This window comes from Aythya ferina (assembly GCF_964211825.1).
Source record: "Aythya ferina genome assembly, chromosome: 4".
NCBI classification, from domain to species: Eukaryota; Metazoa; Chordata; class Aves; order Anseriformes; family Anatidae; genus Aythya; species Aythya ferina.
Window position 1 is genome coordinate 22,958,554 of NC_140300.1, and position 10,904 is coordinate 22,969,457.

A 10,904-nucleotide genomic window follows, 5' to 3' on the forward strand; every position below is an offset into this window, starting at 1 on the left:
TGTTCCATTAGCTAAAAATGTGTACACACATTTTTAATTACTTCTAGTAAATTATCAATATGGTTGCACTTCTTCTTCAGCCTTGGTCTTAAGCCAGTGATTCAACACAAATGGAAGGCAAAATCTTCAAGGCACAGGCTACGTCTCTAAGTTTGTGAACTAGATTACTGAAATAAAAGGAAAAGAGAAATGAAAAAAAGAAAAAAAAAAAAAAAGAAAAAAGAAAAAAAGAAATATTTATATTTAATACTTTTTTTTTTTTTTTTTTTTTTTTTTTCCCCTCCAAAGTGCCAGGCTATGTCTAAGTTGTATTCCCAGATGGTATATGACAGAAGGAATAATATCTAAATTACTCTACCAGAAGTTCTCAGACTAATCCTAGGACTGTTTCCTGTCTGATGATGTGGGTAACAGGAATTTCACTTGCTGTATGAAAACACAATCTTCAAAGAAATAAATAGACTAAGTTAATATTTTCTTCACCACAGAACTAGTAATATAGTTAATATATGCATATGTATAGACATGACTTACTCTCCTTTGATCATTTGTTATCCAAAGAATGTAACACTACCCTGCTCAGATTGATGAAAAACATTTATTCAATCACTGCCATCAAATGCAATTAGTTAGGTAAGCATTGATGTAAAGCATAAAAATCAACTGAAAGACCAGTTCTGAAATCCAGGTCTAAAACTTTAAACTGAATGTGAAAAGACATTTAAATCCAGTACTGGAGTGATCAAAACTGCAGAGCTGGTGACCTAATCCACAGATAAATTCAATTTTCTGAAAAATACAGATGCATTTCAAAACTTATATATATATATATATATATGTTTTCTTTAGTTGTAGCTTTGCTAACAAGCTGATGCTAAGGAGAGTTTTCCAATAGTTTTTCTAACATTCTCCTACCAATGTTCTTTTCCAGTGGGATTTTCAAATTCAGTTACAGTCTTAGTCTTTTTAGATCAGGGAGTAGCATCCCTGACTATATGAAGCCTTATATACTTTAAAAGGACTGTTCTGAAATGTGAAACAGAAAAAAAAAAACAACAAAACAAAACAAAACAAAAAAACTGCTGTCTGCCATTTATTCTCCAGGTCCATTTTGGAGGACTTTTTCTGAAGTAGATTCTAACATTCCTAAAAGATGGTGTGTATTTTGTATTTCTGCTTTTCAAAAGTGATAACATCAGTACAGAAAGACAGGCTAAGAAAATACCCACATTCTTCCAATCAAAAAATAACTTGCAAGAGCTCAGAATTTATTACTGCTTGATAGATGGTAAGAACAGAATTCTATAGCACAAGATTATAATTCTACATGGTTTCTTAAAACAAACAAACAAACAAAAACTAACAGCCAATAAGTCACTTTTAAAAAATATTCATTCCCATTCTGATGTACTTTCTACTGAAAGGCTGGTTGTATTCACAATAAATAAAATAAAATAAAAAATAAAATTCTACCTGCCAAGGATGGCCTGCTTCCCTCTGGGAAGCATTTCTGCTGGACCAACACTCTGCTTTATCAGCTCCTTTGTAACTTAGTGAAACAGCATCTACAAATTTTTGAAGCTTCTTTTGAAGCTTATATTGTAGTTTTCCATGGCTGAGAAATGTGATCACTTCTTCCAAAAGAATATTCGACAGCTAGAGTCTGTCATTCCAAGAATGTTGTTGTGCCAGTTATTACTGGAAAATAAAAATCTAACACCTAGCTGGTACTTGAAATAAATAAAGCCCACTGCAGATTTCTTCTCCAGACTTGAAAAGTGTACCTTTCAGTTCATAACCCTCTGAACCAGAAAAATCACAATTTATGCAAATACATATGACAAACAATGAATGTGGTTCATCATTACTCTTCATCTTAAGAGGAAACAAAGGAAAAAAGGTGTAAAAGTGATAATATAATAAAAATAAATAAACAAACAACACACACAAAAATATCCCACCCCACACAACAGGAATTATTAGGATGAGTGGACCTTAAATCTTGCTTGCCATGTGTAAGTGAAAAAATAACAACGTAGGTTATTTCAGGAGTGGTCTAGATTTTTTTTGCATAAATTTAGTAATAAAATGTTTATAAAGAAATAAATAAAATGCAAAAGTAGAGCTTGATCCTCAAAATAAAGAGCTGACCGTTACGGTACAATGTTTTAGCTAAAATAATATTAGTAAGATTAAAATAAATTTTAATAGAAATTAGGAAAAAAAAGAAAGGAACAGGGGACATCCTTTTCTTGTATTTTGCAGAGAGCTTGCTTTATAATAAAAACATGAATATTTTCATCTACAGTTTTATTTATGCCAGAACCATTACCATATAAGGTACTAGAAAAAGATCATTTACACAGGTTCTTCCTATGCTTCAGACAAGTATCTGACTAACTGAAAAACTTATTGCAATTAATACTTTTCCTAGAGGCTGTATATGAGGAACATACCACATGATTTGCTAGTCTAAGGAAACTGCAAGTCACAATCTCATTTTACAACAAATATCATTATAAGCAATCCCTAGGGAGACACTCCAATATACTCAGATACTGTGTTTTTGTTGTCACCCAGTTGACAAGAGTTTTTACCCACTGTAAAAGGCATTTTACTACTGCAATTTAATATCATCATTTAACTATGCCATTCTGATAGAACAGAGTAAATTATATAGCAGAATTTTTATCTGAGTGACGTGTATTAAATAAAAACATGAAGTTTTTAATTGAAAAAGTATTGCTTTTTTCAGCAATACCCTTAATACAACTTACTTGTACTTGTATTTTGATTACAAATACAATTTACAGCGAAGTCTTAGTTGCTGGATAAAAATATACAAATAACCAAAATCTGTATTGAAATATTCCAATAAAATCTTCAGTTTATAGCTACTTACTCACACCAGTGGGAAGAAAACATTTTGTTGTTGTTGTTTTTCAGGACAAATTCCTTTCCAAGACACTACAGATGTTTAGTTTGAGGAGGGAGGATCCATGAGCTGGGGAAAGGAAATGTATGCTCTTATTTCATAAGCCTGCACTGCTGTATCCTCTGTGGTCCTGTATAGGGAAAAAATTACAAAATGCTATTGTAATAAACATATCTTTAAACTTTTTTCTAAGAACTTCTAAATTCTGTTCCTGGATCTTTTCTCATTTTACATTGTTGTGTGGATGTCATCTCAGTGTCACCTTCCATCACCTACAGCCCTGGTACTTAGACATCACTATGAAATAAAGTGTTGTATCCTGAACAACAGTGTTGTATCCTTCTGTAACCCAGAACCCAGTTCCAGAAAGGTGGCTACTGAGAGTATTTCACTTCTTGAATAAAAAGTTCATTACAGCAGGTACTTCTTCTCCTGGTCTCTTGCAGAGGCATACTCACTCTTTCTCCAGCCGTCCAGCCATGTTCACAGAATCACAGAATCATCTAGGTTGTAAGAGATCACCAAGTCCAACCTCTGACCTAACACTAACAAGTCCTCCACTAAACCGTATCACTAAGTTCAACATCTAAACATCTTTTAAAAACCTCCAGGGATGGTGACTGAACCACTTCCCTGGACAGTCTATTCTAATGCCTAACAACAATGCCTATATGTTAATCCATATCCTACAGGTAAATATATACAAAACATGTATTTTTATAGCTGGAAATCATAATTTAAATATTATGACACAAATTTTTAAGGAAGTGTTCAATAATTGGATGATACTGTAATTGTCACTAAATAGACATTAAAAAAGTAAATGCAAGAATAACGAATGGCTTTCCAAATATAATAATCCTCATGCTGCAGTGACAAAATACATAAACTCAGGAGGCTAAGTGACCAACTGCCAAATGTTGTGAAGAAAGAATCCCAGGATCTCACTATTGCATACTTCTAGCTACATCCCAGAAAAGCAGTAGACTAATATTCCTAGGTTTTCATTACATTTCAGAATAAATTGGAAGAGGGAAATATTTCAGAATAAACTTAAAGATGGAAATATGATATTTGTCATGGAACAATAACCTATTCAAGCATTCTATCATTTTGTTTTTACGTAGGGCCAAGTTTCCATGATGGCTTCAGCTCTGATTTTTTTATTTATATTTTTAATTTAGTTTTCTGTAGGCTGCTTTGCATTGTCACATTGTGATTCAGCTGAGCTCAAGCTCATAGCGTTGAATAAGCTTCCCAAGAAAGCTTACGAATTTTTATGTCTTAGCTCCAGTTGAAAAGGTTACTGCATTAAAACCATTGATGTGTGCGAACTAAACCTTCCTTCAGTGTTGGTGTTGGAATAAAGTATTCAGGACCATAAAAGCTAGCCTAAAAAACTCTGGAACCTGCTTTAGAATTAAAAAGTATTATAAGTATAATACCATAAGGGCAAAGATGGCAAAGATGAGTTTTACTATTACTGCATATATATATATATATAATTCATAAAAATACCTTAAAAAAAGAAAAAAGCCATACATACATACATACATACTAATGTTAGCCAGGTAAGTGCCCAGAAAATCCAAAAATCAGAGCAGAGTGGATTTGGGTACATAACTTAGTCTTTTTATCTAGTGAAGTCAAATAAATCATCTTCTGTTTCCACTGACAAGGACGAAATCTGGCCTGGACTGTCCTCAAAGGCAAAACAGCTGCTGATTTCAACAGAGAAAGAATTTAATTTAACCCTTATTATTCCAAGTTTCAAGGAGTTTTTCCTCTACATATTTACACAAAACATAAATGAGAGTTGTAGTTTAGACTTTCAAAGAAAGCCATAACTGATGTAGAACACCCTTGAAGCCACAGAAAATTTGAAAAGTCAAAATGGAGACGTCTGAGTGAGATCAGTATTCTTACCAACAACAGCTTTTGTTAGACTGTGTTACCTGCAAGGTTGAAAAGCACTGACTTAAGGAAGTTCAACGTGTTGCTGAGAGCACAATTTTTTCCACATAAATGTGTGGTTTAGTCAGCCCAGATTCCTATTTAAATATTCAGTTATATTATGTTTGTTCAATCTAGTGCTATAATTTGTAGCAGTTGAAATAACACCACACTTAAGAAAAAAAAAATAATAAAAGAGAGAGAGAGAGAGAGAGATGGAAAGATGAGAAAGATGATAGAATGATTTGCATGGTTACTTTGCTTGCTATAAACATTAAGCTTCTGCCCTCTGGAACCAGAAGGGTGGTGTTAGATTCTTTTTCTTTCAGGCATGATTGTATTTGAAATGTAAATTGAATTCAAATCTCAATTCTCAGGTATTCTGAACCCTGTTCCGCACTGATCCCAAAGGGATAGAGGGAAGAAGCACACATTTTAAATGTGTGTTTCCCAGTTCCCATCTGAGATTCATCAGGTTCATCCATCTCCTACCACATACAGATCTTTACCTTTATTTTGGTGTCTGTCAAGACAGTCATGACTGTAAGGATCAGTTTTAAGGATCAGCCAGAAAGGCCAGGCTGGCCGTGGATGTTCCAGCTCAATCTCTTTCCTTGAGGCAGGCTAGGGGTAAATTTGGGGAGAGACAGCTAGCTTTCCTTTTTCAAGCATTTCCTCTAAAAGGTTTCAGATTGCTGTGGCTTCTGATGTTGCAGCCTTTTAGTAGTACAACAGCCACTGAAAGGAATGGAAAATTGTGAACTTAGTGTTTTTCCACAATGGTGCAAACAGATGAGCCCACTGTAGTGCTATTATTTTTAGATAAAATGAAAACTCTGACTTAACCAGGCATATGCACCTTTAATATACTTTATTTATTTATTTATTATTTTCTATTTTCCAATACACTGTGAGTTAAATATTAATCTGGGGGAAAAGGTAATATGCACCATAAAATGAAGATAAAAAGTCAAGAAAAAAAAAAAAAATCTATCATCAACTGTGACGGAGTAAAACTAAAGTTTGTGCCAGAGAGTTTAATAGCAGTGCAGTGGTCACAGAAGCCTGGTGTTTAAAAATTAATTTCTAGTTTGAAGCTGTTACTGGCAGTGCCAAGAGCATACAAAGTACATTTGTTCATCACCAGAGATAGTTTCAGAGTAGAAAATTCAGGAGGAAGACAATGAGGTCTGTCCAGTTTCTAAAATAGACCTGGGAAATATTTAAAATCTCCAGGCTGTGAAAAATAATTTTCCACGAAAGAAGAGCTAAAGGGCAAATTAGAGAAATATCTCACCTCCACATTTTAAAAGGCTATAAACTTGTCTACTTCACAAAGAATGGTGTCCTGTTAATTTGATAAAAAGCTGATCAGATGTGATTTAAGTTTCTCTAAAACAGATATTTAGGGAACAACTCCTGCTATCTCTGTTCTTACTTGAAAGGAAAAAGATGTTTATCAGACCATTGACTTAAAACAGAAGAAAATATTACACCATTTCTCATACTGCAAATGGAAAGAGAAACAGATTTGCAAATTCAGTCATTGAGCTGTAAATATATTCCTGCAGCTACTCACAAGCATAGCAGAAAGACTTTATTGTACTCATCAAAGATGTCACCATGTGCACCGATTTCAAACCGTTTACATTTTCATCTGTGAACTGAAAATTCCTGAACAAGTCTGAGCACTCCTGACCAGCAGTCCTAAGTCCTAAGTTAAGTGGTGCTGAGAATGTGTTTTATCTAGCCAAGCACTATTTCCTGTTCAACTTCTAGCACTTCAGTGAATGCAAGTGATGATCTAAAGAAAGAAGAGTGCATACTGCAGGAGTATAGAAAGCAAGCAGGCACCAAAATGTGAAAGCCAAGCCTGTTCTAAAGACGGTTTTAACAGTTAATAGCAATGTTAGAAGTGGATAAAAACAATTTTGTCTTTTGGAGCAATTGAGGAGATTATTCATAGAAAGCAAGTGTGGTTTTTCTTTGTTTGTTTGTGAGTTTGGTTCAGAAAACAAAGATTTATTTAAGTGAAAATGCTTATTATTTAAACCAACTTGATAAATAGCATCCCCCCCTCCCCCTACCCCCCCCCCAAAAAAAAAAATCAAACAAAAGAAACATTTTATAAATTAAATTATTTGCCACCCTCTATTCAGGGCATGTCAGTGGTCATCTAATAGTTAGAATTTGTTTCTGTTCCCCAACTGGCTGTTTGAAATGCTGTAAAATGGGAAAATACAAGGACTGAATAATCTTTTTAATTGCAGAAATACTTACTTACATGCAAATACACGTCTCCATATGTAGAACAGTTATTCTCCATACATCCTTGGAAACAATAATACGTGCACATGAATATTTGTAACTAGCAAGTAAAAAGGGGGCAGGAATATGATCATAGAAGACAGATGTTCAGAATTTAAATTAATGTTTTCCAACACCTAGACAAAAAAAATAAAATAAAATAAATCTGATTTTTCACTGTATGTACTTCACTTAGTCATTGATACTTGTGTGAAGCATGAACAAAGTAGGAGCTACGTGCCAGCAGACCAGCCTTAGCCAGGCTCTTTTTAGTTGCTTTTCTTGCACATGCAGTTTTCAAAGTAAAAGCTGGGAGAGAGTCATGCCCCAAATGATTGGCTGCAGGGAGTAATGTTTCACATGACTCTACACCATAGTTAGAAATGCCAGTTAAGTGCTTAATCTTGAAGCAGCAGCAAAAGATCAATTAAATTGATAATGGTATTGATAGCGGGCTTTCAACCTAGCAGCTAGAAGTGTAACAAGACCCAATGGCTGGCAGCTGAAGTCAGACAAATTCAGCCTTTCAATCAGGTACAGAGTTTTAACTGCAAGCGGAAGTAATTAGAACTGGTTACATAGGTTTCCGTTGGCAATCTAAAAATCAAGGCTGTCTATTTCCTAAAATGTATGCTTTATTGCAGGTGGAAAGTTGAGGATGACCTATGGCCTGTGCTGTGAAAAACAGAAACTAAATGATCACAGTGTAAATGTATCTGATCACTTATTCAGAAACTCCATCAAATTAACTACCGCTGTTTCTGCCATCCACTAACTACCATGGTTATTGGGGTCATAATGCTGCTGGAGTTGGGACAGGACAGGTCTTGAGAGAAATTAAGGCTTAAAAGGACATGAGATTTTTCTGAAAATGTTAAATGAAAGGGGGAAGCAGGAGTAAGGAGACAAGACTAGGGTCACATTGGTGATTCTACAGGTTGAAAAGTAAGTTTCCGAGATTCAAGTTCAGAATGGTTATTCTGGATTTACCTTATTGTACTATTCACTTACATTGTTTGAATGGGGGGGCGGGGGGGGGGAAAAAGGTAAACACAATATCTGAAGAACAGATAAACAAACAAACAGAAAAAAACCCACACCCTTAGCCCAAGGCTAGATTTCCCCTTCTATGCCTGACTTTTAGATGAGCACCCTAGAAAAATACAAAATCTGTTCCTGATGGATCTTGTGTTATGTATGCCACAAATAAATAGAACAAGCATATTTCCTATTCATTAGTTTGAAAATAGCACTTTGTCTCCATTTTAGCAGAATGACTTTAACAGAAAGGACAAAGAAGACAAAGAGAAGTGCCAATTTTATTCTACACTGACTGCATCAAGGTTTAGTACACATGCTGAGGAGAGTGCAGATACTTATTAAAGATGCTGACATTGGCATAAAAAAGTAATTACAGTATTGTGCCTCCCTTTGTAACAAACAACTCTACTTCCCTATCTTAGAGGTGACTCAAAGCCTTAAATTAGAATTCTCAGGTTTTCCCACATAGGCAAACACTGCAGGATTTGAACCAGTGGATATGTTTCCTGCTCATATTGCTTACTGCTAACTATAATTATAGTATTTATGAATTTAAACCTTAATGACAACAAACACAGTAGCTCCATTGCTCTTGTACTAGAGATGTCACTTTCAGTTTTTCCATAAACATTATGTTAAAAGTGGGTGAATATTCAGAGGCTTTTAGAGGGAAAGATTTTTTTTTCTTTGTAACTCAGATATAGGGGTGACTGGGGAAACTTCCAGACAAGACATGGAAGCACTGATGCAAAGCCTTAAATATATATTTTTATGTCTAAGGCATTCCTGATAAATAAATAAATAGAATGGAATTCTTTGCAGCTGTTTTTCCCATCTCGAGATCTGGATGGGTTTTCCAGAAAGTACAGACTGGTGACTGACTTCCATCTCTGGTAACAGCGAAGAATCTGTAATAAATCTCCATAATTAATCCATAAATAATATAAATAATAAAACTGTAATAACCTCAGAGGGTGGCGAGGCGCTGGAACAGGTTGCCCAGAGAGGTTTTGGATGCCCAATGCCTGGAGGTGTTCAAGACCAGGTTAGATGAGACCCTGAGCAACCTGATCTAGTGGGTGGTATCCTGTTTATGGCAGGGTGGTTGGAACTGGGTGATCTTTGAGGTCCCTTACAACCCAGACCATTCTATGATTCTATGATTAAAAAAAAAAAAAGATATGAAGTATTTGAATTTTAAGACGTATTTCAGAAAATTCCACACTAGAAGCTTTGACAGGGCCAAAGATGCCATCTACAGTCATAATCTCTGAAAGTAAGAAAGGTAATTTTATGAGTTGAAAGCTGAGTAAAGGATAGGAAACAAAGGGTTAAGGCTTAATAGATTCTCACTGTGATATAGAAGAGCTAGCAGTAACATGATGACTGCAGGTAATGGTTTTGTTTTCTAAAGTCGTATCTCTTTTTTTTTTGACACTGGAAGAGGTAAATTAGATAGGCCATCGGTCTCATCTAGTAGGCTGGTGACCTGCACAGATGTATTCTTATAGCTTATTATATTTTTTCCAGTACTTGGATTGTACTGATAACTTGAAGAACAAAAAAAAGTAACTAACATAAAATGTACAAATAAATAAAGAAATGTTGTAAAAAATAAAGGACAGATCTTAGTCACCAAGCAATCCCTTGTCAAAGTGTGGGAATGTGAAAGTTATGGAGTTACATAGTCTGGTAGAGAACATCCCATGCTTGAGATATCTCAGCTTACCTTACTGTCTGATCACACTATGACACTGTTCATAACATCTCCTATTTTTGCTTTTGCTTTGCTCTAACCATTTTGTCTGCGAGGGGAATACTTATTTTCTGTTTGCTTTATTTATTTATGTATTTATTTATTTATTTTAAGCATTACCTCTTATCCACCAGTAACTGTTCAGTAAGGCTTATTACATGTTGGCAGTTTGAAACATGAAGCTGTGAAGATAAGGTGCAACTGTAGTGAAAAGGGCCATTTTCTAGTAGCAGAACAGCAATACATTCAAATAGTGAAAGGCAAAATATAGCCCATTCTCCCTCTCCCCCACACTTTTCTTTCTAGCTTTTGCTTCTGTGAACATTATCTGCTGTCTAATGAACGTATTCCTTCTTTCCTTTTTCATATTTCACACTGCTGTGTGTCCTGTTCAACAAAATCCTTAAGCATATGTATGAACCTCAAGAACCACGCAGAACTAACCTTAATGTGGGACAATTTGATGTGGCACTATCTGAGGTAGTCCTCACAGAGGCATCTTCAGTATTGCGAGGTGCAGGTTCAGTATATTTTGGCTAGCTTTATACCTTACTGAAAGCATCACTTGACAAGATAAATTTCCAATTTGTCTGAGATTATTACTCCAAGGACAGTACAAGTTCACACGTTTAATGGTATTCATAAAATATTTCAGCTCTCTTTATCTTGTAAGCTTCCCTTATCTCATGCTGCAGGGTTATTTAACTAGGTTTTTGGAGGAGGGGAAGGTTGTTTAGTTTTTATTTATTTATTATTGCCTAATAAGTACATAACAATATTATCATGAAATGGAATTTTAAAAAGTTCTGCAAATGTTTAATGTCTCCTTTTGGAGAATTTCCTTGCCACTACTTTTCTCAATTCCTTGCTCCATGTTGGCCCTGGCACCATGGGCAGCTGTGGTCAGCCACC

The 10,904-nt window shown here is 35.0% G+C and overlaps 1 long non-coding RNA gene across 2 annotated transcripts; it reads right to left on the minus strand.

The window, feature by feature from the left end:
* Positions 1–46: 46 nt before the first annotated feature.
* LOC311435865 lies at positions 47–7,441 on the minus strand. Of its 2 annotated transcripts, none has more exons than XR_014692459.1 (3): positions 7,173–7,441; positions 2,907–3,065; positions 47–167 (listed from the first exon to the last, which is right to left on the minus strand). It is a non-coding gene; the product is annotated as an uncharacterized lncRNA (long non-coding RNA). The 2 variants fall into 2 exon arrangements; XR_014692460.1 differs by having other exon boundaries at positions 63–167; positions 2,903–3,065.
* Between the last annotated feature and the right edge of the window lie 3,463 nt (positions 7,442–10,904).